Genomic DNA, 7,786 nt, shown 5'->3' on the forward strand with positions numbered 1-7,786 from the left:
TCAAAACCCAAACCCAAAAACTTTGGACGCTCAAAACCCTATCCCGAAAACAGGACGCTCAAAGCCCTAACCCAAAAACATTAGGATGCTCCAAGCCCTAACCCAAAAACATTCGGACGCTCAAAACCCAAACCCAAAACATTAAGATGCTCCAAACCCTATCCGGAAAACATTAGGAAGCTCAAAGACCTATCCCAAATACTTAGGACGCTCAAAACCCTATCCTGGAAACACTGAGATGCTCAGAACCCTATCCTCAAAATTTAGGACGCTCCAAACCCTAACCCAAAAACATTAGGACGCTCAAAGCCCCAACCCAAAACATTAGGACGCTCCAAACCCTATCCTGGAAACATTAAGATGCTCAAAACCCTATCCTGAAAACTGAGGATGCTCATTACCCAGACCCAAAATATTAAGATGCTCAAAACCCTAACCCAACTACTTAGGATGCTTGAAAGCCGATCCCAAAAAATTAGGGCACACAAAAGCCTAACCCCCAAAATTAAGATGCTCAAAATCCAAACCCCCAAAATTAGGATACTCAAAACCCTGGACCTGGAGAACCTAACCTGAAAAAACAAAACAAAACAAAACAAAAAAAAGATCTTAAAACCCTAACCGTAAATAACTGACCAAAAATAAAACCTTAAGACTCTAACCCTAAAAAACATATCAACACTACAACCCAAAAAACTCTAATACCCTAACACGCTAACCCTGAAACCCTTAAAACCCTAACCCCCAAATCCTTAAAACCCTAACCGTTAAAACTCCAACCCTAAAAACCTTAAAATCCTAAACATAAACCCTGAAACCCCTTACCCTGAAACCCAACCCTAGTGCCCAATCCCTGAAACCTTAAAACCCTGAATCAATCTGTAGCAAATAGCATAGGCTGAGTCGAGGATCTCAGTACAGTAGCATTATTATTCGAGATTACAATGGCGGGTGTCCCACAAGCAGGAGGGTGCCTACTAATTCCATACACAGTTTATACACTTTTTTTTCTGCCGAGGACCGGGACCCTCCCCTGTTTCCCCTTTAACTGTGCTATTCAAGGTTCATAATCTAGCTGGTGCTTCACAGAAAATACACAGCTGCTGGCCTGTTACAAGTCACATTTCTTTTGAGGTTTTTACTCTTTGAGGTGGTAATGTTTCTTACGCCGTGATTTCCACCTAATTGCTGTAAGGATTCTGGTTGTCTGCGTTTTACAAGGTTGTCTGTTATAATAAATAAAAGTCCCAAATAGGATTACAATCAAAGTTTACAATTCACTGAATGAATAGAGGTAAGCAAACAGTGCTGGGTACGCCGGGAGTCTCTGCTCCACCAAGACGCGCACCAGTTATACACCAGTTACCTCCCTTAAGGGATATAGAGAAGCCCTCTCAGATACATCCGTCCTACTTCTCCTGCATGCGGCCGGAGGTCGGTCTAATTCTGGTGCTGTTGGTGGTGGAAGCTGGGGCAACGGTGGTACTGGTGGCGATACCACAGCCACCGGAGGGGGAGCCGCCGGGAGTGGATTGTTAGGATATGGAGGTGGTAGCTTATCCAACGGCTCACGTTTATCTTCTTTTTCTTTTTCATGTTCTTCTTGTTCTTCAAATTTCTTACCTGCTTTTAGTGTAAATATTGAGGCTGGAAAAGGACCTGAAGTCCTCCTGATCCATAATCCTGCATAATCACTTTCTTCCTGGCTAAAAGCTTCCTTTGAATTAACATGGATATTTAAGGCCTGGCAAATCCAGTCTTTGAAGGATCCAAAAACAGGCCAAAAGACATGTAGTCTTAAAGGCTCCTTTGGCCATTCTGTCACATAATACTGGACCATTTTTAATTTACTTTTTCCTTTTCTGGGGTCCCTATCATTCCAATTTCGAATCGTTATTCCTAATGGACTTTCTGGTGGTATGACTGGTAATTTGCTCCCTTTCTTCCGGTCTCTGGTCTTCGATTTTGTCTGACCCATCTAGGAATTTTACTCTGGCAATTCCCACAGCCCTTGGTTACCTTAGTAAGAGTGTCTTGCAGGGGGTCGAGGACCTATCACACACCCACAAATCCTATAGGAATCCCTTCGGTCCTTCACCGGCCAAGTCCCTCACGGGAGATTGGAACCGCAGTTAGAAGACCTCCACAATCACTTCGGAACTAAGTTCCATCTCAGTCACACTCTTACACACACAGGCAACCGAACCCCACCCAACCGAACGGTATACGCTTTAAATGCTTACGACTCCGTCATCTTCGTTCGGATCTTCACACACACAATTATGGGCAAAATATAGTGCTGCAGCTGGCAAGGGAGCTGAAAAAAAGAATCAGAAACTTTGCTTACCTTTATTCAGGTTCAAGATGCCATTAGTTCCGACCTGACTCAAACAGCAGCCACCAAATGGTGGGGGTGCCTCTCCTAGATCAAACCAGAAATCAGGAACCAAAGCCCTCCCGGACGAGCGCCCGCTTGTAATAAATGACTGGGTCCCAAATAGGATTGCAATTGAAATTTACAATTTATTAAATGAATAGAGGTAAGCAAGCAGCGCTGGGTGCGCCAGGAGTCTCTGCTCCACCAAGACGCACACAAGTTACATCAGGCGGCTGGTTTTTATGCTGCTAGGCTAATACATATTCATTACTACTTCTACAAAAGGCAGGGTTATTCTAATTAGTTCCCAGAATCCAAACCCTCCCACTGGTGCAGGCGTTATCAGTCTCCGGTATCAGTCCCCTCTGGGGGCCGCTCGTACTGAAGGCTCGTAGTCTTCCTCCCAGGCTTTTCTCTTGTCCATCTCCTTTGTCCATCTTGGCTGGATGGCAGACACTTGCATAGTGTCCCATGCAACAGTTGTAATAGTTAGCAGTTATTCTGAAACCCCTTTGTTCTCTTATCCCCTATTGACCCGAATTGCTGGACCATTCCTTTGCAAGATACAAGAACTATATATATTAACCACTCTGGTTTTCTCAGACTTTTCATCATATCATGCGGCCCTAGCATTGTTCCATATTGACACGAATCAGATGAACTCATTTCACACTGTTAAGCTGTCTTATCACTGCAAGCATATCTCAATACCACCTTCCTTCCCTCTACAGGATGTAACTGCGCAAAAACAACATTTTTATTCCCACAACCTTGATCCCCTTACCCTGAAATCCTTATTCCCCTTAAACCTAACAACTCTAACCACAACCCTAACCCTTATTATCAACCCCCTAACGCTAATGACACTGACCTTAATCCAAACCCCAAACTGCCCCTAACCCCAGACAACCAACAACGAAACACACACACACAAAGATGGAAACTACAAAAAAGGCAAAATCCACGATACAGGCCCCAAATCACAAATACGCAACCAAAATGCTACAGAAAAGCCCCAGATGCAGGCCCCAAATGCTACTGCTAGGCCTCAAAAGCTCAAGATGCATCCCAAAGCAAAAATGCAGGCCCCAAACGTTACAGAAAAGCCCCCAAACCCAGGCTGCACAAGTCTACAAGCAGGCCCCAAACTGCCAACACAAGCAGGCACCAACCACACCCAGATGCAGACCCCAACTGCCCACAAGCAGCTCCTACCCCACCACCCCCTCCCAAGAACTGGACTCCACCCAGACACTGGCCCAAGACCCGGACCCGACCCCCGCCAACCCCCCTACCCTCCCCCCGACACAGGTGTACAAGCAGCTCACAACCCGCCCCTTCAGAGACCGGTCCCACTCCCCCCACCCCCCCCAAGACACGGGATGCGGAGGTGTACAACCAACTCCCAACTCCCTCCCCCTCAAAGGGAGGCCCCAAAGACCCCCAAATGGAGGCTCCTAGAGTGAACAAACAGCTCCCAACTTCCCCAGGCACAGGCCCACCCCCCCCCCCCAAACACAGGCCACGAAGGTGTATAAACAGCCCAGACCCCCCTCCAAGACCATGGCCCCTATAGTGTACAAGCAGCTCCCAACCACCCACAGATGCAGGCCCCAACCCTTCTCAAAAGGGAGGCACCTAGAATGCATGAGCAACTCCCAACCAGCCTAAACATAGGTCCAAAAGTGCACAAGCAGCTCCCAACCCCCCTCAAATACAGACCCCAAAAGTGTACAAGTAGCTCCCCCCCTGAGACAGGACCCAAAGGTGTACAACCAGTTCCCAACACCCCTGAGACACAGGCCCCAACCCCCCCCCCAGACACAGCGACCCAAATTCTACAAGCAGCTCCCAACCCCTGCCAGGCAGGCCCCCTACCCTATACAAGCAGCTCCCAACCCTCCCCCCCCCCCCCCGAGGGAGGCCCCCAAGCCCCCCACAAACACAGGCCCCTACAGTGTACAGGCAGCTCCCAGCCACCCCCAGATGCTGGCCCCAAAGTTGTACAAACAGCTCCCAGCCACCCTGCAGAAACAGATTCCTACATTGTACAAGCAGTTCCCACCCCGCTAGACACAGGCCCTGACCCCCCACACATGCAGGCCCCAAAGGTGTACAAGCAGCTCCCACCCCTCCCCCAGACGCAGGTCCCAAGCCCCCCCCCCCCAAACACAGGCCCCTACAACCAGCACCCAACCCCCTACCCCCGATGCCAGGCCCAAAGGTGTAGAAGCAGCTCCAAACCTCCTCCCTCAACCCAGGCTCCAACAGTGTACAAGCACCTCCCAACCAACCCTCCCCTTCCCCCCCCCCCCCCCCCCGCCCCCCGACACAGGCTCCAAAGGAATACAAAGAGCTCCCACCCCTCCCCCAGATGCTGGTCTCAACCCCACCCCGCCCCCAGAAGCAGGCCCCAAAGGTGTAGAGTCAGCTCCCAACCCCCTCAATGCCGACCCCAAGGGTCTACAAGCAGCTCCCCCCTTGCCCCCAGATACCGGCCCCCAGACACAGACCCCAAAAGCCTAATCACAGGCCCTGAACTCTAGAGGCAGGCTCCAAAACCCAGGACAAAGCCCCAGTGGTTCGAGACAGGGCCCAAATCCCAGACACAGGCCCCAAACGCTAAACATATGCCAAAAAAAGTATTAGTGCTGGTGCCAAATGTTACAGACAGGCCCAAAAGCCCGAGATGCTCAAGGCTGAGACGTAACTTGGCTTTCTGAATTACTGGAAAGCAGCTTTCATTCTCAGATAATTGTGTGCAGGCTAGATAGGATGGGGCTTCAGGCACCTCTTCACCTGAGGAAACACACTGCCATCAGGCACCGCTGTGCCAGACAAGCTTGTTCTGCTAGAACACCCTACTCAGATGCACTGTGGCATTCAAGTGAACTGCTTTCATGCAAATATAACGACTGATGTTACAACCCACCTTGCCTGTGGCACCTGATGAACAGAAGAGTAAGCCACCGCAGCGCTTCAAAACCATCCCTGCACGTGCCGCTCCTTGTCGCTCTCTGGCCTTATCTCATATCCTTATCCACTTCTGTGGAGAGCCTGCCACGGCACCTGCAAAGCAAGACGGACACCTTTCATAGTCACCTTGTGCTACTTGGTCGTTCTGCTCCAACCCAGCTCATGACCAGCCCCTCTTCTTACACAGCTCTTCAGAGTGCAGTTTGCTCCTTTGAGCCTGTGCGAGACACATGTGAAAGAAAAAGAAACGCATAGGCCGATGCAGCATCCAAAGACACAGCACAACTAGGTAAGTTACTCTCATCTGCTCCCTTACCTCTGCCGCTTACCAGCCCCCGAGGCAGATGCTTCAATCTACCCTCTTCAAACAGCTACAACACCTCTAAAAGACAGAGGGGATGCCTAGAGGAACAGTGAGACCTACAACACAACAACTGCTACATCTGTTCCTCACTCACCTTGCCAGAGGCAGCTCTGCGTGTGACGTCCCAGGTTGTACACTGCGTTACCTAACCCTTACTGTAACCCTTACCCTAAACCTTCTCACCCTTACCATTACCCAAATCCTTACCTTTACTTTTTCCTTACCCTTACTCTTTCCTTTAACCATAACCTTACCCTTACCCTATACCTTACTCCAACCCTTCCCCTTACCTTCCCCTTCCCCTTCCCCTTAACCTAACCCTTACCCTTCTGCTTCCCCTAAAACATATCCTAACACTTTCCCTTACCCTTAAACTTACCCTAACCCTTTCTATTACCCTTACACTTACTCTTGCCCTAATCCTTGCTTGCACCCTTACACTTATCCTAACCCTTACCCTTACCCATACTCAAACCCTTACTCTAACCCTTACCCTGACCCGTACCCTTACCCTTACCCTTAACCTAAGCCTAAACCTTAAACCTTACTTTAAAGCTTACCCTTTCTGCTACACTTACCCTTAGCCTAAATCTAAACCTTACACTTACCCTTAGCCTAACCCTCACCCTTACCATTACCCATACCCTTATTCTTACCCTTACCGTAACCCTTACCTTTACACTTACGGTTACCATTAACCTTACCCTTACCCTAACATTTATCCTTAACCTAACCCTTACCCTAAACCTTACCCCAACCCTTACCCTGACCCTTACATTAACCCTAACCCTTACCCTAAACCTTACCCTTACTCTTAACCTTAACCTTACCCTTAACATTCACCTAATACTTACGCATACGTTTTCCTGACTTTAACCCTAAAACTAACCCTAACCATTACCCTAACACTTAACCTTACCCTAACCCTAACCCTTACTCTAAACCTTACCCTGACCTGTACCCTTACCCTTACCCTTATACTTACCCTAATTCTTACCCATACCATAACCCATACCCTAACACATATTTGTACCCTTAACCTTACCGTTACCCTTAACCTTACCCTTACCCTTACTCTATACGTTACCCTTACGCTTACCCTTAACATAAACCTTACCCTTGACCTTACCCTTACCATAAGCCATACAACAACACTTACATGTACACTTACGCTTGCACTTACCCTAGCAATTACTCGTACAATTACCCTTAACCTTACTATTAAGCTAACCCTAAACCTTACCCTTATCCTAACACTTACCCTTATCCTAAACCTTACCCTTTCTGCTGCACTTACCATTTGCCTAATTCTAAACCTTACCCGAACCCTCACCCTTACCTAAATCTAACTAAAATCTAACCATTACCCTAACCCCTCACCCTTACAATATACATATTTTTACCCTTTACCTAAACCTTTACCCCAACCCTTACCTTGACCCTTACATTAACCCTAATCCTTACACTAAACCTTACACTTACTCTTAACCTTAACCTTAGCTGTAACCTAATACTTACTCTTACGTTTCCCTCACCCTAACCCTAAAATTAACCCTAACCATTACCCTAACACTTACCCTTACCCTAACCCTTACTCTAACCCTTACAATGACCCGTACTTTTACACATACCCTTACACTTACCCTTACTCTTAAACTTACACTAACCCTTACCCTTAACTAAATCTAACCCTTACACTAAACATCATCCTTACCCTTACCATTATCCCTTCTCTTACCCTTATCCTAAACATTTCCCAAACCCTTACCCTTACATTAAACCTAACCCTTACCATAACTCTTAACCTTATCCTTAAACTTAACCTAATACTTACCCTTCCGTTTCCCTCACCCTTAATCTAAAATTAGCCTAACCATTACCCTAACACTTACCCTTACTCTAACCCTTACCCTGAACTTAAGTGTAAGTGTTAGGATAACGTTAACCTTAAGGGTGACCCTTAAGCTGATCCTTAATGTTTATGGTTAGGTTAAGGGTAATTGTACGAGTAATTACTAGGATAAGTGTAAGCGTAAGTGTACATGTAAGTGTTGATGTATGGCTTATGG

At 47.4% G+C, this 7,786-nt stretch overlaps 1 long non-coding RNA gene across 1 annotated transcript; it reads right to left on the reverse strand.

Annotated features, from left to right (window-relative positions):
* Positions 1-2,539: 2,539 nt before the first annotated feature.
* LOC311428908 lies at positions 2,540-5,588 on the reverse strand. The gene is made up of 3 exons (XR_014687940.1): positions 5,537-5,588; positions 5,310-5,446; positions 2,540-2,833 (listed from the first exon to the last, which is right to left on the reverse strand). It is a non-coding gene; the product is annotated as an uncharacterized lncRNA (long non-coding RNA).
* Positions 5,589-7,786: the final 2,198 nt, after the last annotated feature.

Source organism: Aythya ferina (genome assembly GCF_964211825.1).
Source record: "Aythya ferina genome assembly, contig: HAP1_SCAFFOLD_187, whole genome shotgun sequence".
Taxonomy (NCBI): domain Eukaryota; kingdom Metazoa; phylum Chordata; class Aves; order Anseriformes; family Anatidae; genus Aythya; species Aythya ferina.